The following is a 22,818-nucleotide window of genomic DNA, read 5'->3' as shown; positions in this document are numbered from 1 at the left end:
ACGCACATTTCTATATTTTTTTCTCAATAAAGAAATTAAAATCAGTTTGGTTGGACAGATTATTTGTACATGTCAATGGAAAGAATAATTGACAGAAATGTATATAGTTTCCATCTGGTTACAAATTGCTAGGATTGAAAGACTCACCCTCCTACATGGGTCACATGGTAGACAGAGGCATACATTCATCCCAGTCGCCTGTAGTCAAGTTGGATACAGGTCAGCCCCCCCGTTATATGGAGTATGCAGCTTAGTAAGGCACCATAGTAATCAGCACCATAGTAATGACAGTGTCTTCTTCATTGCTGTCAGCACCCTTATTACTATGAAGCCTCACTAAGCTACCACTTGCTGTAACGAGGACAGCCGCCAGCCGGGCAGAATTGAAATTAGTGACAATTGGGCAGAGATTGGTGGGCTGCCTGGCTGTATTCAGAGCAGGTCTATGGCTATTTTGAAATCTCGCACTGGCTCACGAGCCAATCATAGCTTGCAGTCCGGCAGCCAATTAGGAGCCAACACTGCTGCTCTTGATTGGCTGCAAACCAGCTGCAGACCTGCTCTGAATACAGCCGGGCATCCCACCGCTCTCTGCCTGGCTGTCACCGCTTTCAGCTCTGCCCAGCTGTAGACTGTCCTTGATAGCGTGAGTGGGAGCATTTGACTCCCTCTTGGCAATGAGCATTTCAATCCACATTAGCAACGAGCATGTAATCCCCTTTGGTGTGTAGCATAATGTCTAACTGCATCACAGTGAGTGGCATAAAGTGTAACGGGCATCACAGTGGTGGTAAAATGTGTAAAGGGCATCACAATGTGTGGCACAATGTGTAATGGGCATTGCAGTGTGTGGCACAATGTGTAATGAGCATTATGGTGTGTGGCACAATGTGTAATGGGCATTACGGTGTGTGGCACAGTGTATATCTAAGAGGCTCTAGCTGGCACAGTGTGTATAAGGGGCACTACTGTGTGGTGTAATGTGAATTAGTGCTATTATGTGGCCATGCCCTACATTTTTGATGCCTGCCTCCAGTTTGCACTGTCCCAATTTTTTCATATCAATTCATACTTAGCCACAATATCCACAATAAAGGGGCTCTAAAATCCACGACCCTGGTAGGAGATTGGTGCCTCCTTAAAAAAAGGTAAAACAAATATGTCCTGGGATGTAATAGGAGACAATTTTGGTCTGATTATGTGAAATGTCCAGTTTTTCCACAAAAATCGGGGTTATAATAGTGTCACTAAAAGTCACAGGCTTTGGGTTCTGAATAAGAGCTTGACAGAGACTCGACAGGCGGAATTCAATGTTCCACCTTTTGAGTAGTCGAAAATGGCCGTGTATTGTTGAGAAACGCCAATGAATTCGACAATCCACATCCGTTTCCGACAAAAAAATCTTAACATATTAGGATAAATATTTGGCTATATATATATCTCTTATATATTTGGCTACATCTGTCACTCAAAGTGTGTCTGGAGCTGTAACGCTGGGTTGTGGACTTCCATCTTAATTTATGATTGTCATCACCTGTTTTAAACAGGGTAATTGATAAGAAAGGTGTTTAAGCACAGGTGATGGTAATCCATAAATTAAGAAGAAAGTCCAGAAACAGAGCAATGTGTCCTGGAGAGGGTCATGTAGGGAGGTATGCACCTCCCTCCCTCCCTCCCTCCCTCCCCCCCCCCCCCATTCACGGCATCCCCACGATTAAATGGCACATGCAAAACACTGACATGGCTATGGTCGACAATGAAAAAGGTTAACAAGATTTATTTTTCACTTTTTCAATGTTTTCATATTCATTCTCATGTGTCGAAATGGACACCAATGAAGTGCCACACTTATGTCAACATTTACATGTGTTGACCTTTCTGTGTTGATTTTTTCTTGTGGCGATTCGCGGCACCTCCCGCGATTTGCAGCACACCCCCCGCAATTCGCGGCACCCCCGGTGACTCCCGCGATTCGCGGCCCCACCCCGTGACACACCCCCCCTCCTGCGATTCGCGGCACCCCGCGACCCCCCCTCCCACGATTCGCGCCAACCCCCGGGCCCCGCCTCCCGCGGTTCACGGTGCCCCCCACGACCCCCCCTTCCACAATTCGCGGCACCCACACCCCCCCCCGCGACCCCCCCTCCCGCAATTCACGGCATCCACCCATGACTCCTCCTCCCGTGATTCGCGGACACCCCTCACCTCCTCCCTCCCCCTTCACCCCCGCGCGCGATTCACGGCAACCCCAGGATTAAATGGCACATGCAAAACACTGGCACGGCTATGGTCGACAACGAAAAAGGTTGACATGAGTTTTTGAAGATTTATTTTTCTTTTTTTTAATGTTTTCATATTCATTCTCATGTGTCGACATGGACACTTATGTCAACATTTACATGTGTTGAACTTTCTGTGTTGATTTTTTCTTGTGGCGATTCGCGGCACCCCCCGCGACCCCCCTCCCGCGATATGCAGCACACCCCCCGCAATTCGCGGCACCCCCCGGTGACTCCCGCGATTCGCGGCCCCATCCCGTGACACCCCCCTCCTGCGATTCGCGGCACCCCGCGACCCCCCCTCCCACGATTCGCGCCGGGCCCCCCCTCCCGCGGTTCACGGTGCCCCCCCACGATCCCCCCCTACCGCGATTCCCCACACCTGACCCCCCTCCTGTCATTGCGGCAACCACCCGCCCCCGTGACCCACCCTCCCGCGATTCACTGCAACCCCCCGCGCCCCCCCTCCCACAATTCGCGGCACCCACACACCCCCCCGCGACCCCCCCTCCCACAATTCACGGCATCAACCCACGACCCCTCCTCCCGTGATTCGCGGACACCCCTCACCTCCTCCCTCCCCCCGCGCGCGATTCACGGCAACCCCAGGATTAAATGGCACATGCAAAACACTGGCACGGCTATGGTCGACAATGAAAAAGGTTGACATGAGTTTTTGAAGATTTATTTTTCTTTTTTGGAATGTTTTCATATTCATTCTCATGTGTCGACATGGACACCGATGAAGTGCCACACTTATGTCAACATTTACATGTGTTGAACTTTCTGTGTTGATTTTTTCTTGTAGCAATTTTTTTCCAGTGACAACTATGAACTATGTGCACGTCAACCTACACATCATCAACCAATTCTTTGTATAATATATAACACCTGTTCTGTTTTACTGTAGGTGTTTTAAGTCAGACCTTTTACTGCTACTATTACTGTTTATGTAAATGCATTCTGAATGACAGCAACATCCTACCATCCTTCTACAAGAATATATAACCAACTAGGTGATTCATCACGCCCCGTGCCCCCCCTCCCGCAATTCACGGACCCCCCGCGCACGCCCCTCCCGCGATTCGCAACCCCCCCTCGCGCGATTCATGCCCCCATCCACGCTTTGCGGACCCCCGCCCTCTCCCGCGATTCGCCGACACATGCGCCCCCCTCCCTTAAATCACGGCACCCCCCGCGCCCCTCCCGCAATTCACGGCACCCCTAAGCCCCTCTTTAGTCCCCCGTATACTCACACACCCCTATCACTACCCAGCTTCCTGCTCTCCTGAACAGTAACTTCCACCACTGGGGAGTCGCTGACGCTGTTTTGCCCACATGCCCCTATCATGCCTCATAGCCCAGCCTCCTGCTCTCATGCACCCGAACTCCCACCCAGTAGGAGGAGACACTGACTAAGGGCCACCATCCTGTACTGCCACGCTGGACCCTCACCCACTGGCAGAAGCTGCACAGTATCTCCCACCCTCCTCTTTAGTCCCCCTTATGCCCACACACCCCTATCACTACCCAGCCTCCTGTTTTCCTGTGTCGTGACCTCCGCCACTGGGGAGCCGCTGACTCAGAAACACCCTACTATACTATTGCACACACACACCTAAACAACATGCACACACAGCCCCCCCCCACACCCACAAATGTCACTGTATCATCCACACTATCAATGTACATCTTACTCTGTAACCGCTTTTTAATTAAACAAAACAATACACACCCCCTTTCACATCATATGCTCTCTATTTAACACATTTCACCTATAACTCAAGTTGCAATACAGGCCATCTTTCATACAATTCTAACCATCTTTCTCATATGCAAATGTTCACAAATTAAGGGGGCGCAGCCCCTTACGACGGTGTGAAGAGCGCCCGTAGGGCGCGATGAATCACCTAGTATATATATATATATATATATATATATATATATATATATAGCTATATATATATATTGGTGGTGGGGACCGGCACTCCAAATGATAAAGAATACTGAAACCGGTTCCTTCACAGAAGTAGTAGTATATAGAAGGATGGTGAGGCACTCACATCCTGATGAAAATTTCGTAAATTAAATTGAAACGTTGATCTATCAAGTTTGTGTTCCTGTGTTTTTCTTCAAGCTACGATTGCCGCACCATAGTTTTATCTATCTATCTATCTATCTATCTATCTATCTATCTATCTATCTATCTATCTATATGAGATATAGCAAACTGCACACTTAAAAAGCATCGTCCGAGTGCCCAGGCCACTTAAAGGTAATTTGTAGAAAAAATTAGAAGCCGGCACATCCAAGTACACCAAAAAATAATTTTATAATGCAAAAGGTGATCATAGAAAACATACAGATGGGGCAGGCTTCATCCTGGCTGGCGGATCGCCTCAGGAAAACGGACAGGGTTAGGGGGGGGGGGTGCGGGCAGGCGGCGGGGACCCTGGGTTACCGCCGACAAGCCGGCAGGGACCCGGAGGAGCGGATGAAAGCGCCGTCGGAAGGGGACGCGCGCGCCTCTCGTGCGTGCGCGTCCCCTTCTCGCCATCGTCGCCAACGCCATCCCCTGCCAAGATGGGATCTGCCCCATTTGTAAATTCAAGCTGGACACACCAAGCATCAAGGTATACAAAAATGCAGTCCAAAATTGGAAGTTACCACAGCCTGACAAAATGACATGGTGGTCCACTGCTAGGTCAGTGATTCCCAACGGCCGTTTCCTCACCGTCATAAGTGACCTCCAGTTAGGGCCGGATATTTATAGTGCAAATAATTAAAGAAACAACTTACATCTGCTGGCCTGCCAACACACCCTCTTCTGCGACCGCCATTAACATCCCCACCTCACACGCTGGTAATCATGTCAATAACATGCAGGGGTGTAAGTATGGTGGTACGGGGTGGTACGGCGTACCGGTAAAAAATATTGTGCCTGTACCCCGTACCGCCATACCAAATACCCCCCGAAGCGGCACTGCGCATGCGCGCATATGTAAGTGGCGGTGGGGGCATGGCCTCTCCCTGTCCTCCCCGCTGTAACCGCCTGTCAGGACTCCGGCCCTGGGTATTGGCTGCTGCATGGTGGACCCAGTAACAGGAGCGTGCTGGATCTTCAGCGGTGCGCCCATAGCAGGCATGTGTTCCCCGGTCAGCCAGTCTCTGTGAGCCCCGGAATGCGGCACGATGCTGGGAGCCCTGTTGCTGCTATGCCAGGATCTCCCCAGCTCAGGTCAGCCAGCCCGGCCCATGTCCCCGGCTGCGCCCAAGGATATAGTGGGGCTCTCGCCTGTCTCATACCCCAACGGCCGGATCAACTTCATGGTGATAGTGGATAAATTGGAGGGGGACTCAGTGAGAGGCTACTACCTGGAGCTGGCCATAGGGACCATCGCACAGAAGGTAAGCACCCACTAGCACTATGTATGGGGGCTGTCCGACCACCAGGGAGGCTGGGGGCAATGGCCAGTCTATTAACCTAAGGGGCTTCTTACCCTGTGTAGTGTGGCTACTTAGTTACAATATGGGTGTGGGTCGGCACTGGCAAATATGCAATTTTTCGATTAATAATTATATACGTACATCTATATATTGAATCAACGTTCTTACCGCTCAGAAGTAAAATGAAAGGCGGTGTAAGGTTGGTGGTGCTCCCAAGAAAAGTTTAGCAACAAAAAAAATATTTTGTCACAAGGGTGACAAAGGGAGAACAAAAAGGTTTTTGGGGCACACTTATACAATGAAATGGATTGGATGTTTTAAAATTTAACTTTTATTAAAGAACTTATGCTTAAACTAGGTGATTCATCGCGCCCTACGGGCGCTCTTCACACCGTCGTAAGGGGCTGCGCCCCCTTAATTTGTGAACATTTGCATATGAGAAAGATGGTTAGAATTGTATGAAAGATGGCCTGTATTGCAACTTGAGTTATAGGTGAAATGTGTTAAATAGAGAGCATATGATGTGGAAGGGGGTGTGTATTGTTTTGTTTAATTAAAAAACGGTTACAGAGTAAGATGTACATTGATAGTGTGGATGATACAGTGACATTTGTGGGTGTGGGGGGGGGCTGTGTGTGCATGTTGTTTAGGTGTGTGTGTGCAATAGTATAGTAGGGTGTTTCTGAGTCAGCGGCTCCCCAGTGGCGGAGGTCACGACACAGGAAAACAGGAGGCTGGGTAGTGATAGGGGTGTGTGGGCATAAGGGGGACTAAAGAGGAGGGTGGGAGATACTGTGCAGCTTCTGCCAGTGGGTGAGGGTCCTGCGTGGCAGTACAGGATGGTGGCCCTTAGTCAGTGTCTCCTCCTACTGGGTGGGAGTTCGGGTGCATGAGAGCAGGAGGCTGGGCTATGAGGCATGATAGGGGCATGTGGGCAAAACAGCGTCAGCGACTCCCCAGTGGTGGAAGTTACGGTTCAGGAGAGCAGGAAGCTGGGTAGTGATAGGGGTGTGTGAGTATACGGGGGACTAAAGAGGGGCTTAGGGGTGCCGTGAATTGCGGGAGGGGCGCGGGGGGTGCCGTGAATCAAGGGAGGGGGGCGCATGTGTCGGCGAATCGCGGGAGAGGGCGGGGGTCCGCAAAGCGTGGATGGGGGCATGAATCGCGCGAGGGGGGGTTGCGAATCGCGGGAGGGGCATGCGCGGGGGGTCCATGAATTGCGGGAGGGGGGGCACGGGGCGTGATGAATCACCTAGTTGGTTATATATTCTTGTAGAAGGATGGTAGGATGTTGCTGTCATTCAGAATGCATTTACATAAACAGTAATAGTAGAAGTAAAAGGTCTGACTTAAAACACCTACAGTAAAACAGAACAGGTGTTATATATTATACAAAGAATTGGTTGATGATGTGTAGGTTGACGTGCACATAGTTCATAGTTGTCACTGGAAAAAAATTGCTACAAGAAAAAATCAACACAGAAAGTTCAACACATGTAAATGTTGACATAAGTGTGGCACTTCATCGGTGTCCATGTCGACACATGAGAATGAATATGAAAACATTCCAAAAAAGAAAAATAAATCTTCAAAAACTCATGTCAACCTTTTTCATTGTCGACCATAGCCGTGCCAGTGTTTTGCATGTGCCATTTAATCCTGGGGTTGCCGTGAATCGCGCGCGGGGGGAGGGAGGAGGTGAGGGGTGTCCGCGAATCACGGGAGGAGGGGTCGTGGGTGGATGCCGTGAATTGTGGGAGGGGGGGTCGCGGGGGGGGTGTGTGGGTGCCGCGAATTGTGGGAGGGGGGGGCGCGGGGGGTTGCAGTGAATCGTGGGAGGGGGGGTCGCGGGGTGCCGCGAATCGCAGGAGGGGGGGTGTCACGGGGTGGGGCCGCGAATCGCGGGAGTCACCGGGGGGTGCCGCGAATTGCGGGGGGTGTTCTGCAAATCGCGGGAGGGGGGTCGCGGGGGGTGCCGCGAATCGCCACAAGAAAAAATCAACACAGAAAGTTCAACACATGTAAATGTTGACATAAGTGTCCATGTCGACACATGAGAATGAATATGAAAACATTAAAAAAAAGAAAAATAAATCTTCAAAAACTCATGTCAACCTTTTTCGTTGTCGACCATAGCCGTGCCAGTGTTTTGCATGTGCCATTTAATCCTGGGGTTGCCGTGAATCGCGCGCGGGGGTGAAGGGGGAGGGAGGAGGTGAGGGGTGTCCGCGAATCACGGGAGGAGGAGTCATGGGTGGATGCCGTGAATTGCGGGAGGGGGGGTCGCGGGGGGGGGTGTGGGTGCCGCGAATTGTGGAAGGGGGGGGCGGGGGGTTGCAGTGAATCGCGGGAGGGTGGGTCGCGGGGGCGGGGGGTTGCCGCAATGACAGGAGTGGAGGTCAGGGGTGGGGAATCGCGGTAGGGGGGGTCGTGGGGGGCACCGTGAACCGCGGGAGGCGGGGCCCGGGGGGTTGGCGCTAATCGTGGGAGGGGGGGTCGCGGGGTGCCGCGAATCGCAGGAGGGGGGGGTGTGTCACGGGGTGGGGCCGCGAATCGCGGGAGTCACCGGGGGTGCCGCGAATTGCGGGGGGTGTGCTGCAAATCGCGGGAGGTGCCGCGAATCGCCACAAGAAAAAATCAACACAGAAAGGTCAACACATGTAAATGTTGACATAAGTCTGGCACTTCATTGGTGTCCATTTCGACACATGAGAATGAATATGAAAACATTGAAAAAGTGAAAAATAAATCTTGTTAACCTTTTTCATTGTCGACCATAGCCATGTCAGTGTTTTGCATGTGCCATTTAATCGTGGGGATGCCGTGAATGGGGGGGGGAGGGAGGGAGGTGCATACCCTCCCTACCTCTCCAGGACACATTGCTCTGTTTCTGGACTTTCTTCTTAATTTATGGATTACCATCACCTGTGCTTAAACACCTTTCTTATCAATTACCCTGTTTAAAACAGGTGATGACAATCATAAATTAAGATGGAAGTCCACAACCCAGCGTTACAGCTCCAGACACACTTTGAGTGACAGATGTAGCCAAATATATAAGAGATATCAGTACGCGTGACACATAGTAATAACAATAACAATATACATAATGACCATGATACATATAGAATAATAGTCACAAATGATTCAATTGAGTACACTATGGCCCTTATTCTGCTTGGTGCGGTAATATCCGCGTGCGTTCGTGCCGCCGATGTTTTGTGTCTGCGCATGTGCAGAGGCGTCTCTGCGCATGTGCGAGCGGGGCGTACGGCCAAATCCCGCATGAAATGTGGACACTACGAACAGGGGGTGGAGAGGGGCGTGAAGGGCTATTTGGGCTCATTACCATATGCATACGCCCCGCGTTTCATGGGCGTTCCCATGCAAACGCTGGGCGTATGTATGGTAATGCAGTCGTGACGCACGTGTTGGGGGCGGACATATGACATCGCCGGATGTCAGCTGCCCGCCCAGATCACTGCTTTTGCACGGAAAAATGTCCGTGTGGTCTGAGGTTGCGGGAGCTGGTGGAACACTTGGTCTAGCATTCGATGGTCTGCGACCATCGAATGATGGGGGAGGTTCCCTGAGATGGAGGAGGCGTATTCCGTGAAAAATACACGTGCGGTCCGTTCGGCCAGCTTCTTACCGCGTACGGACGAAGTTGGCGATCCGTATGGAAGGCGGGGTTTCGCACGCACGGTCCTGGCCGCATATTCGGATCTGGCCGCACCAAGCAGAATAAGGGCCTATGTGAGATAATAAGTGGAAACCATTGAGGTAAGTTAAATGGTACGGACAAATTTCCCGACCAAGTTTCTCACTGAGGTGTACTTTGACTCGTGACACTCAATCCCCGGGGTGGGTGGCCTTTGTGGTATGATTTTTCTATAATTTAAAGCTTATAGTATTTTAAATGTAGGAAGAAGGCAGGCAAGGTATAAAGAGATGATTTGCTCCTTGACCAAGTGGTTTCTGCAATCCGGTGTGTTACAGCTTCTGGTATTCCCCGTCGGTCACCCTTCTGAGTACTAACCAGGCCAATCACTGCTTAGCTTCAGAGTTCGGAATGGGAATCAGGCGTACCAGTGATGTATGGCAGTAAATGCACCAATGGATGGGATCATACTTAGGCCATGAGAAGGATTGTATGTGCTTCTGCTTTTTGCTGTAAAATAACACCTAATCTTCTGTTGCCAATGGCATTGCAGAAAGATCGGGGATACCTGCAACAAATGAGAGAGCAGCGTAGACAGAAGAGATTGAGATTAGGATGTGGGTGTTGTAGAATCCCTCTTCTGCTATTCACCATGTGTCAATATACATCGAATGGCGATTGAGAGTGATAGGAAGCAAATCATCTCTTTATACCTTGCCTGTCTTCTTCCTACATTTAAAATACTATAAGCTTTAAATTACAGAAACATCATACCGCAAAGGACACCGACACAGGGGTTGAGTGTCACGAGTCAAAGTACACCTCAGTGAGAAACTTGGTCGGGAAATTTGTCCGAACCATTTAACTTACCTCAACGGTAACCCCATCAGAATGAGGGGACAAATATTGGTACTCTTTACCTAGAAGGGCGCCCGTCGCGGGCATCGCGGGTACATTTATGTCTGGCCGCGACGCGACCGACGCGATGCCCGCGATTTCCCATTGAAACCCATGTTAAACATGGAAATCGTGTCGGTCGCGTCGCGGCCGGCCATAAATGTACCCGCGATGCCCGCGACGCGATGCTCCCGATTTCCCATAGGAATCAATGTTAAAGGCGTGATGGACCCGATTTTACTGTCAAATGGCTCAATGCACCCGATTTGGCCATAGAAATCAATGTTAAATGGGCCACAGAGCCCATTAACCCTTAAATGTCCCCCCCAATTTTTAACGGCACCCCACGATCCACGCGAACCCGAAGCGTGGCGAGCGCAGCGAGCCCGCAAGGGGCGGCGGTACGCGTCCTCCGACCTTTTCATGCCCTACTATCCACTAGGGCGTGGAGTGAGAATATAATAGTGTGGCGAGCGCAGCGAGCCACCGAGCCTGAAGCATGGCGAGCGCAGCGAGCCCCGCGAGGGGACGCGGATACCTTCACAGTTATACGCGTCCCCTCGCGGGCTTCACAGGTGTCCGTGGCGACGCCGACACCTGTGAAGCCCGCGAGGGGACCCGTCTACCTGTGAAGGTATCCGCGTCCCCTCGCGGGGCTCGCTGCGCTCGCCACGCTTCGGGCTCGGTGGCTCGCTGCGCTCGCCACACTATTATATTCTCACTCCACGCCCTAGTGGATAGTAGGGCATGAAAAGGTCGGAGGACGCGTACCGCCGCCCCTCGCGGGCTCGCTGCGCTCGCCACGCTTCGGGTTCGCGTGGATCGTGGGGTGCCGTTAAAAATTGGGGGGGACATTTAAGGGTTAATTGTGCTTATTTGGGGTCTGTGGCCCATTTAACATTGATTCCTAGGGCCAAATCGGGTCCATTGAGGCATTTAACAGTCAAATCGCGGTCAATCACCCTTTTTAACATTGTTCCCTATGGGAAAATCGCGGTAATCGCGGTCATCGCGGGCATCGCGGCCATCCCGATTTACCGGCGATGCCCGCGATGACCGCGATTTTTACCCCCGACGACCGCGATTTCAATCGCTGGCGCCCTTCTAGGTAAAGAGTACCCAAATAGTTTTTAGGAATGTACCCAAGTCTCCAAAATGGAGTAATGTATCTGATCTCAGTACTGGTGTCGCTGAGTACCAGATTACACCCAAGGGAAGATATTTTTCAAGCAAGAATGCATGGAAATTGAAATGTGGGTGAGTATCTATTGGTAAGATGCTTAAGATTTGCAAGTGAGGCACGTGAGTTTATTAAACACTACCACGAATTATATTGAATCTGCTACGTATTCAAATAGACATAAGTACAAGGTACGTTCTTATGAAAACGATAACAAGTGAATTAATAAATATATCTTATTCTGATGGGTACATACAGTGAGGTGTGGGCTGTAGCCCTGGGTGGGCAGGAATCTGGTTGCTCAATGGCAAACTATGAATCCCCATATACACGACACATACGGTACAAAAAGAGTTTTCTGTTTTATATGACAAGCTACTCAATGGTATCTCAGGTTGCAAAAACACTTTTCATACATGGAAATGCCTGTTAAACAGTTGGCTGTTACATGGTGGACCAGCGGTACAGGTATCAGCACAAATATCTAGATGATCACAAGCATATGGCACTGTAATTTATTAGAGTGGTAACCACTAGACAAAATTGATGGCTATAAATGCCATGGTGGTTAATTGATTTGTTGCTCAACGGCACTTACATACACTGCATGTGTGTATTCCAATGAGCACACAAATCTGTGAATTAGCAGCTCCACCATTGTGTGAGTGACAGCAATCTCACTCTGTGAGAGTGCTGAATCTGCACTTACCCACAGGCTGTGATGGCGTACCATATCTGTATTGCGCAAGGAACACGTCCATTAAGGCGTCAGCATTAATGATCGGAATTTCATTGCTTTTTGGCGTTTGAATGGAAGAGTTACAAGAGGTTTCAGGAATGCCAGATCATGTGTATGAAGCCTTAATGGGACATGTGAAACCGTAAGGTTTTTTTTTCAATGGAATATAATAATATATAATAGGGGATAATACAGGGTCGGACCACACTGAGCAAGGATATGTATCCTTTTTATTACACTGTCTGTGTTTCATGTTTGTCACTGTGTGTCAATATTTCACTACTTATTTTAAATGTAACAAATAAAGGTTATTTTTTATAAATTTTGTTCTCTTTGGTGCACCACATAGTGACATTCTTCTCTTTTCCTTGGTATTCAATTTCTGCATGTCCAGCACACCCTCCCAATACCAGATATGGAATATTCAAACAAATTCCATTAAGAGTCCATTCAGAAAATTAAATCTTCATAATCCTGTGCGACTGACCATCCTACACCCCTGCCCCTGCCTTGATGGGTTTCAGCAAGGGCTTTAAGCTTCCTATAGTGGGTGGGGTCTCCTTCCAGAACCTGCAATCCGCACGTACCCTTCCGGCAGTGTTGCGCGAAAAAGTGGACAAGGAGGTACAGCAAGGTTGTATGGCAGGGCCTTTTCGGACATCCTCAAGTGGTGAATCTGGTTATTTCACCGGTGGGGGTTGTCCCTAAGTAAGCTCCGGGGAAGTACCGGCTTATTCAACATCTGTCATACCCGTGGAGTTCCCGGTTAACGACGCCATTCCGGCAGAGTATTGTTCTGTGGCATATCAGTCGTTTGACGATGCTCTGGCGATGGTGCGCTCGTTTGGCAGCGGGGCGCTCATGGCAAAGGTGGATATACAATCGGCCTTCCGGTTACTTCCTTTACACCCAGATGCGTTCTGGTACATACAGTAGGTTTCTGGATAGGCAGAGAATATTTAATCAATAAATGTTTCCTGATGGGATGTTCTGTGTCATGTGCTTTCTTTGAAAGGTTTAGTACCTGTTTACACTGGTGTATTGAGGAGTCATCCGGCGAGAGCGGGATCGCTCACTACTTGGATGACTTCCTTTGTGTGGGCCCCGCCTGCTCAGATCGCTGCTCTTCCCTATTTCAACATATCTGTTCCCTCTTCCGTTCTTTCGACGTGCCGATTGCGGAAGATAAAACGGAGGGTCCCGTCACATGCATTTCCTTCTTAGGGATTCAGATCGACACGGACCGGGGGCTTTCGTGTCTGCCGCCTGAGAAGGTGGGGAAGCTTAGGGAGATGTTAGTGCAATGCGTGGGTGCACGCAAAGTCACTCTGCGCCAGGCGCAGTCTGTGCTAAGCCTTCTCAATTTTGCTTGTAGGTTATTCCGATGGGCAGTTTGTTTTGTACGAGGCTAGAGCGGGCTACCGCCAGGGTAGCCAGATCACATCACCTGAAAAACAAAGGAATACAGCGCTTGGATTTATCCTGAAAAATGATTACCTACAATAGGCTAAATAAAAACATTTAATACATTCAATGTAGTACATACAACAACATTTAGAGAATTCTCTAAAAAAGTGAAAAATCACCTGGTCCGTTTATCCGGTGAAATACAGTGGGACTTGGCTGTTTGGTCTTCCTTTTTGGAAGATTTCAACGGGGTACGTATCTGGTTATCCCCGGTTGTTGATAACGTGACTTTGCAGTTGTACACAGACACGCCCGGTTCCATGGGCTTCGGCTGTTTTCTTAGAGGTAGCTGGTGTGCACAGGCTTGGCCCCCAAGCTGGGGGGCCGCGGGACTCACAAAGAATCTGTTGCTCCTTGAACTGTTTCCTATCATGGTCTCTATGGAGATATGGGGGAGCAGACTAGCCAACAGGAGCCTCCTTTTTTGGTGCGACAACTACAGCGCAGTGCATGCTATTAATAACCAAAGGACAAAATCCCTGCTGGTTTTGCTGGTTCTTGCTCAGTTGTCACTGCAGTGTTTGCGTTTTAACATTCGGTTCAGAGCACAGCATGTCCCGTGCGTTGAAAACGGGATAGCGGATGCGCTGTCCCTTTTTCAATGGGAGCATTTCCGTGAGCTGGTTCCTGCGGCTGATGCTGTCAGGGCCCCTTGCCCTTCTTATGTTTGGCAGGTGATCGAGCTGGACTGGAGGGGCTAGCGGAGCTCTCGGTAGCTCAGGCTACAGCTAGGCTTTATTGTCAAGCTTGGACAGAATGGGAGGCTTTTGCCGGTCGGGCTGCGCAGTCAGGTAGGTGGGGTCAGAAACTCATGCTATCCTTTTTGTGGGGCTTGTATAGTGCTGGAAAATCAAGGACAGTGGCGGTTCACTATTTAGCAGGTGTATCCTTTTACGCTAACATGAAAGGATTTCTCGATTTCACCAAATGGTTTCTGATACGTAGGGCCATGAAGGGGTGGTCAAGAGCTTCTCCTTCCACACCAGACACACTGCGCCCCATAGATGCTAGCATGCTTCCTCCCCTGTTGCGCAGCATACAGAATGTGACCGATTCGGTCTATGAAGCTCTCCTTTTCAGCCTAGCTTTCTCGGTGGCTTTTCACGGGGTCTTAATGGTATCCGAGCTGGTGACTCTGATGTTCGCATAGACAGCGGGGCTCTATGGGTGAGGATTAGGTCAAAGACAGATCAGTTGGCCCGGGGTAAATGGCTATCTCTGGCCACAGTGGCGCCAGAGGCAGTGTGCCCGGTGGTGCTGGCTAGACCCTATGCATTTGTTAGGCCGGTGCACTGTGGTTCATGGTTGTTCTCCCCGGAAGTTCGGCACCCATTCTTTTAGGATAGGAGCTGCTACCGCGGCTGCGGCAGTTGGCCGTCCTGTTGAGGAGATTAAGTCTCTAGGGAGGTGGCGCTTAGCTAGTTATCGTAAGTACATTAGACCTCATCTGCTGCCCTGATGGTTCCGTTGCGAGGTGTGGAGAGTGGCTGAGCTCATTTGTTACCCCTCCCTATTGTCCATCCTACTCGGGGATTAGCTACGCTCTGCTGTTGGGCCAGCATCCAGAGTTTTCTCGCTTTTTGCCTGACCTGACGGACTGAATCTGGTTTCAATTTGGCTATAGTCCAATTAAGAGTCCCTCAGCAGGTCCAGTCGTTTTTTCTCCGGCCGAGTACACCCTGTTTTCCTTCCCTGTCCAATTCCCTGTTTCCCTTGTTTTGTCTACCTTCCCCATGTGTTTTTCGGTATGGCTTCAATTGGTATTGAAGCATTTGTCCCTGGCACCAATTGTGCTTTCAATTACAAATTTTTATTATTTTTAAAAATTTTTTATTTTTGGTAGATGCTCTTAATGTTAAATATGTGCCCTAACTTACGAACAATATTAATCTTCTCTTACAATTTTTTCCCTTTATAGGTGGGGGTATGGATAGATTCAAGGTGTGGGTAGTAGGGAATTATTTTGGGCTGCTAGGCTAGCAATGTCAGGTAACGGGCCCCACTCTGTCTGCTCCAGGTCAGTCAGGTGGCTGGGTATCCGTGGTATGAGATGGCGGGAGCTTAAAGCGTTCCTTATGGTGAACGTCCGCCTGTATGGGTTGCCCAAAGTCCTGGTGCTTCATCTAGGTGGCAATGACCTTGGGAAAATGTCCCAGTTAGAGCACTACAATCTCTAGTTACAGATCTGCATAGAGGTAGCCATATTTAAATGCATTATACAATACTTTTTTTTTACGTTTTATAAACTGTTTCTATTCATCTCAAAGTAAGTTTATAGAGGAAATGTATCTAACCACATGTCACATCCTGTGATGTGCTTTTACCAAAAGTGATTTATGACAAAACACATTGTTCTCTTAGCAATGTAAAAGGTTCATAAAATGCTACTAGTGCAACAACATATAAGTATCTTATGCTAAGTAGCTATTCATTCTTAAAGCGTTACTAAATAATGACTGTTATATTATTCTTATTCCTATAACTATTAGGAGACATACGGATGACTGGATGTCAGGATGCCGGCAGTTAAAATACTGATGCTGGGATCCTGAAAGGGGCCACGAAAGTAAACTTACCCTCCCTCTACCCCTCCTAACCATAACCGTACCTTGCAGCAGACTATTACCAACCCTCCACACTAGTGACTAAACCTAATCCTCATACCCACCACCTAAACCTCCTATCCCATCCAAAGGCAGAGTCTTCCTCTATTTCCTGCGGAATTTTCCACCCTACCTCCCCTTGGGTAGTGATTGTTGAGTGGGTGTTTAAGCGCGTTAGCTGATCGGCGGGAAAGAACGGCAGGTTTATGGATTTAGTCCTTTTGGAATGATCATGCAACGTAGATGGTTTGTGTCGGTGCGTTTACCTCTCATTGACTTAGGCCTTTCGCTGGATCACACGCTCGGGGACCGTAGGGGTGGGGTAGTTGATGTAGGTGGTTGGATATATAGGGTAGGATTTATTACGTATGCAGCTGAGGGGTGGAGTCTAGTGACATAGCCGTTCTTGCTTAGCCACCATTAATTAATTAATATTAATCAAATAGTTTAGCTTAACTATTTAAATAAATCAGCTAACAATTTCTGCAAAACCTATGTCTCCCTTTTGGGAACCAGGCCCGGCCCTGGTGCTGGTTTTATAAAATCAGCGGAGCCCTATTTAAATGGTTTTCTGATTTTTTAAAACCAGGCCCGGCTCTGTGAGCCTTGGGCTGGTTACAGCCGTGGGGGGGGGGGGGGGGGGGGACCGAAAACCGTTTTTTTCCATGCAGGCTTCTGCCAAATACGCCAGGAAAATGAAATGTATTTTCCTGGCATATTTGGCCTGCAATTAGTGGCAGTTTACTGCTAATTAATGGCCGTATTTTAATACGGCCGCTTAGTAAATTAGGTATCACTATTCTTTTAAATGGTGATTCCTAGCGTATTCTATCTATGGTGTATGCATCCGTATTTGTAACTACAAATACGAATGTCACATCAATACGAATATGAATTGCCATATTTTCGTGATAGTAAATCCTGAAAAAACGAATGTGTAAGAATAGGTGTATTTCTGGATACAAATACACCTCTTTTTTATGAATTTCCTTTAGTAAATTTCCCCCTTTGTGTCTTTTGGCATACATACTGTAGATTGTATGGTAGAATAAGTTCAGAAGTTCCTTTGAAAGCTTTCAGCGCGGTTAAGTAGTTACTGTACCTTCATTTCTTGTTTGCATATTTGGTGAAGGGGAAAGGAACTCCTTGTAAAGGTTTACCACTGACCTGTTCCTGAGAGCACAACCTACATGGTCACATTTTTGCATTTATTGTATATGATGCATTCCACTTGGTCTAAAAAGACTGATCCAATTTGCATTTGGAGCATTAAAGACCCAAGCCATTACAATGGCCAAGTTCCAGAAATGAGTCAGACATTCTACCATCTTGCTAAAGGTGCCCATACGCGGTACAATTGCTGGGTGCGATGAGATGCGCGCTCCCATCACACATCTCATCGCACAGCTCAAAAAGTATGTGCTGCACCAACTTTATGTACAGATGGCGCCGGCCTTATTATTGCCGCCTATGGCGATGTTTCCGACACACGCCATGGCGCATACATGTAGCGAATCGCCGTGGCGCTTCACGACGAGTGCAATATCACAGACCAACCACCAGATGTCACTTTTAAAAACCTCATTTGCGCATGCGTAAGATTTGTGCTTCAGCGCGTGCATGATGCGCAGGAATTACATGAACTTTATTATACGATGAGCACCTCTCTAATGCCGCTGGCACGAGCGTGATCCAGTCTCTTCAGCCGAGAGTGCATCATGCTGATGCGGACAGAGAGTGTCGTACATGTACGTCATGGCCGGGAGGTACTTCCCGACACATGACGTACATGTACGTCATGGCTTCTAACTGTCACTGCGTCTATAGACGCAGTGACAGTTAGGAGATGTAGCCGCACAGACGCTAATGCGTAACATCAAACACCGTACTGTAGTTCTAAAGGTTGTACGACACGGACGCTATGCGTCTCAGTATACAGTACAGTATTGTTCTAAAGGCGGTCACAATATTGGAAACTTGGTCACAATATGGTTTTGCAGCATTACATTCACAGTATTGTGCGGTAAGTTACTGATGGGTAGATTTACAGTATGAAGCGGTGATAAGGGAGAAGTGGAAAATGCCGTCCAATCAGCTCCTGACTGTTAAGCTACAGGCTGGGTGTAGAATCAGTCATGGTAGTATAGTAGTCATTACACTGTACAGTTCTTGGCTGTAGTGTAGTGGTTATCTGCATGGTGTTTCACGCCGGAGACCCGTGTTCGATTACGGCGTTAAACCTTTAATATTATAGTATCAAATTTTACAGTTTTAACTAAGATATAATTATTGACAATATACTGTGTGATTAAAATATAATTATTTATATTTACAGTATAGTATTACATTTTACAGTATATTGTATAAGTAATTTATTACAGTATATAAAAACTACTGATAAACTACTGATAAACTACTGTACCCACTACTCAGCGGCGGGCGCACAGAATGGGACGCTGTTCCGCACAGGACGCACGGCGCATAGGACGCACGGCGCATAGCACGCACGGCGCATAGGACGCACGGCGCACACGCTAATGCAGTATACTGTAGGCGCCATTATCAGTATCGCTAGTACTGTACCTGGACCTGTTCAGTATGTCGGACACTGGCAGAGTCAGGAGGGCAAGGCCCTTTGGCAGAGGGGAGCTCCTCACCCTGGTGGCTTGGCGGGACAGGCTCCTGGTCTCTAATCGGGAGATTGTGGAGGCCTACCAGGGGGCCCGTCAAGCCATCAGGGTGAGGTTCCATAGAGACAGGCCAGTTAGGAGCCTCCAGAGGAGATGGTCCGACCTGGTCCGTCGGGACCCTCAACTGCTGGACTCCCTCAGGCAAAGTAAGTACTGTACATACTGTACCTGTACAATGTTGAGTGCTATTGTATACAGTATTTTTTTACTTGTTGCCATGGGGGATTTTACAGTATACTGTACCTGTATTTTTTTTGAATGTGCTGATTGCTGTACAACTGTTCAGGTAGATTTTACAGAACTTGCTATTAGAATTAGAATTTAGAATTAGGGGGTGTGTCATTCTCCACCTGAAGGGTGTGTCTACAGTACTTCCATACAGTACACTACTGTACTGTACATGGAGATACTGTATTGTGTGTGGGGGGGGGGGCGCTGACCTGGACAGAGAGGTTTTTTGGACCGGGTCTGAGAGCGCCAGAGTCAGCTGTTCAGCAGTGGTATTGATACAGATTTGGGGGGAGCAGTATTAGACAGGTCCTTCTGAGCATTGTTCCGCTCTCCAACTCCAGGGCCTGGACCCCACTTCTTACATTCCCATTCCTGCAGCCACCAGACCTGGTTTCCAGCCCATGGTTGGGGTGATGTCAACATATTAACCCCCGGAATCCATGGCAGATCATGTACTGTACAGTAAATTCTTTGCAATGAGCATGTTAATCCCTTCCAGAGTGTGCAACACCTGGAAGACCAGGTTCATCCCATGGCAACGAGCATGTTAACCCCCTAATATGCAATGAGCATTATAGTGTGTGTAGTAATGGGTAATGGACATTATGGAATGTGGTAAAATACTGTACATACTGTACTGTAATACAGTAGGTACTGTACAGTATTTTGGTGTACAGTATGGCATAATGTGTAGGACTAATGAGAGAGAGATGGAGATTGCTGCTACAGTACTGTGCAGTATTTCAGGGAGTCTCCTGCTGAAGAGGGAAGGCAACTACTGTATGCTGTACAGTACATGCTTGTTGCCATGGGTGATTTCCTACAGCATTGGTTTTCATGACATACTGTACAGTACTGTACAGTAAATTGTGGGCCCTTACAAACTTTTGATATGGTGCCTACAAATACTGTATCTGCAGTAATTACAGTATGCCTTACGCACTGTATTTCTTATTTTTCCAGGTATCAGCAGGATGACGCTGCGGGAGAGACAGCACCGCCACTGTAAGTACAGTACAGTATACTGTATACAGTACAGAGCGGAACATTGCATATTGACTTTCAAACATGTGGGATACTGTACAGGACCACAGCATTTCATCCCTCCTGGAATGGGTCATTTTGGCAGGTACTGTACTGTACTGTACTGTTATGTACTGCACAGTACAGTATGTACTGTAGTGTTGATACAGTACCTTAACACATTGTACTTTATAGTACAGTATGTTCGTGTTAGAGAATATACAGTACTGTACAGCACAGTAGTTTTTTTGTGTGCTTTTCCGCAGTCCCAGTGGATGTCGCAGCTCCAGAAAGCCTCCCTGCCGCCACCCAGGAGGAGAGGGCCACCTCTGCCCCCACCCAGCTGGAGGAGGAGTCTCTGAGCGCGGTTGGTAAGTATTGTACAGTATAACACCAGGGCTCTCACCATCTGTACCAGAAAAGTATTTTTGAACAGGCTCCAGCATGTACAGTACTGAGGCCCTTGTTCTTCTTCACTCTCTGACAAAATCCTTCTTGGATGGACAAACCCATGTGCACTGCAGGTGAGGCAGGTGTTACTGGACTTGCGCAGAGAGAATTACAGTATCTACTGTACAGTAGATTTGGGTGTGTCATTTTGCACTGCCTCGCCTGCTGTGCACATGGGTTTGTCCATCTACTGTGGGGAGGATTTTGTCAGAGAGTGAAGCAGAGTAAGGGCATCAGTTCCTGCTGGAGCCTGTTCAAAAATACCCCTGCTTGCACGATACTGTACACCCTCTTTATTTTGTCCTTTTTTTTTTGACATTTGCAGCTCCAGAAAGCCTCCCTGCCGCCACCCAGGAGGAGAGGGCCACCTCTGCCCCCACCCAGCTGGAGGAGGAGTCTCTGAGCGCGGTTGGTAAGTATTGTACAGTATAACACCAGGGCTCCGCATCCCACAAAGCACCCCCTCCACCGGACCACTGTACTCACTGCCTGGCTCCTGGTCCTCCTGCTGCTCCACCTCATCCTCCTCTTCCTCCTCGGTGTCGAGGAGAACCGCCTCTTCTTCCCGGGTGTGGCCTAGTGATGCTGCATTAAAAAAAAAAAAAAAAACATTGTAAACGTACTGTACTGTACAGTAAATTCCCTTCTACTTTTAGAACTCCATAGAACGGTTGTGTCAAAGTCATGGCCCTCCAATTGTTGTGGAAGTACTGTACACATCCCACCCAGCATGCCATGCCACAGTTTTAACAATCCATCATACTGTACTGTATACAAAAAGTGGCATGCTGGGATGTGTACATATGTACTGTACAACCAGCAAAGGCCCAAAGGCTGCGTGACACTCAATGCAGTGCACCCCAAAGTGAATGCCTTCGCTGAACGGCATCTTCAGTTCCTCCAGAACCACCTGCACTTCCAACCACTTCAACAGCCAACCCCCACCTCCGCATCCCACAAAGCACCCCCTCCACCGGACCACTGTACTCACTGCCTGGCTCCTGGTCCTCCTGCTGCTCCACCTCCTCCTCCTCTTCCTCCTCGGTGTCGAGGAGAACCGCCTCTTCTTCCCGGGTGTGGCCTAGTGATGCTGCATTAAAAATAAAAAAAAATAAAAACATTGTAAACGTACTGTACTGTAAAGTAAATTCCCTTCTACTTTTAGAACTCCATAGAACGGTTGTGTCAAAGTCATGGCCCTCCAATTGTTGTGGAAGTACTGTACACATCCCACCCAGCATGCCATGCCACAGTTTTAACAATCCATCATACTGTACTGTATACAAAAAGTGGCATGCTGGGATGTGTACATATGTACTGTACAACCAGCAAAGGCCCAAAGGCTGCGTGACACTCAATGCAGTGCACCCCAAAGTGAATGCCTTCGCTGAACGGCATCTTCAGTTCCTCCAGAACCACCTGCACTTCCAACCACTTCAACAGCCAACCCCCACCTCCGCATCCCACAAAGCACCCCCTCCACCGGACCACTGTACTCACTGCCTGGCTCCTGGTCCTCCTGCTGCTCCACCTCATCCTCCTCTTCCTCCTCGGTGTCGAGGGGAACCGCCTCTTCTTCCCGGGTGTGGCCTAGTAATGCTGCATTAAAAAAAAAAAAAAAAAACATTGTAAACGTACTGTACTGTACAGTAAATTCCCTTCTACTTTTAGAACTCCATAGAACGGTTGTGTCAAAGTCATGGCCCTCCAATTGTTGTGGAAGTACTGTACACATCCCACCCAGCATGCCATGCCACAGTTTTAACAATCCATCATACTGTACTGTATACAAAAAGTGGCATGCTGGGATGTGTACATATGTACTGTACAACCAGCAAAGGCCCAAAGGCTGCGTGACACTCAATGCAGTGCACCCCAAAGTGAATGCCTTCGCTGAACGGCATCTTCAGTTCCTCCAGAACCACCTGCACTTCCAACCACTTCAACAGCCAACCCCCACCTCCGCATCCCACAAAGCACCCCCTCCACCGGACCACTGTACTCACTGCCTGGCTCCTGGTCCTCCTGCTGCTCCACCTCATCCTCCTCTTCCTCCTCGGTGTCGAGGGGAACCGCCTCTTCTTCCCGGGTGTGGCCTAGTAATGCTGCATTAAAAAAAAAAAAAAAAAACATTGTAAACGTACTGTACTG

The 22,818-nt window shown here is 48.7% G+C and overlaps 1 long non-coding RNA gene across 1 annotated transcript; it reads left to right on the top strand.

Moving 5' to 3' along the window:
* The first annotated feature begins 19,740 nt into the window (after positions 1 to 19,740).
* On the top strand, positions 19,741 to 21,079 carry LOC146021356 (uncharacterized). The gene is made up of 3 exons (XR_014450881.1): positions 19,741 to 20,199; positions 20,484 to 20,588; positions 20,993 to 21,079. It is a non-coding gene; the product is annotated as an uncharacterized LOC146021356 (long non-coding RNA).
* Positions 21,080 to 22,818: the final 1,739 nt, after the last annotated feature.

This window comes from Crinia signifera, chromosome 7 (assembly GCF_055691185.1).
Source record: "Crinia signifera chromosome 7, ASM5569118v1, whole genome shotgun sequence".
NCBI lineage: Eukaryota > Metazoa > Chordata > Amphibia > Anura > Myobatrachidae > Crinia > Crinia signifera.
Note: the sequence above shows the minus strand (reverse complement) of the source record. Positions and strands in the feature narration are given on the sequence as shown.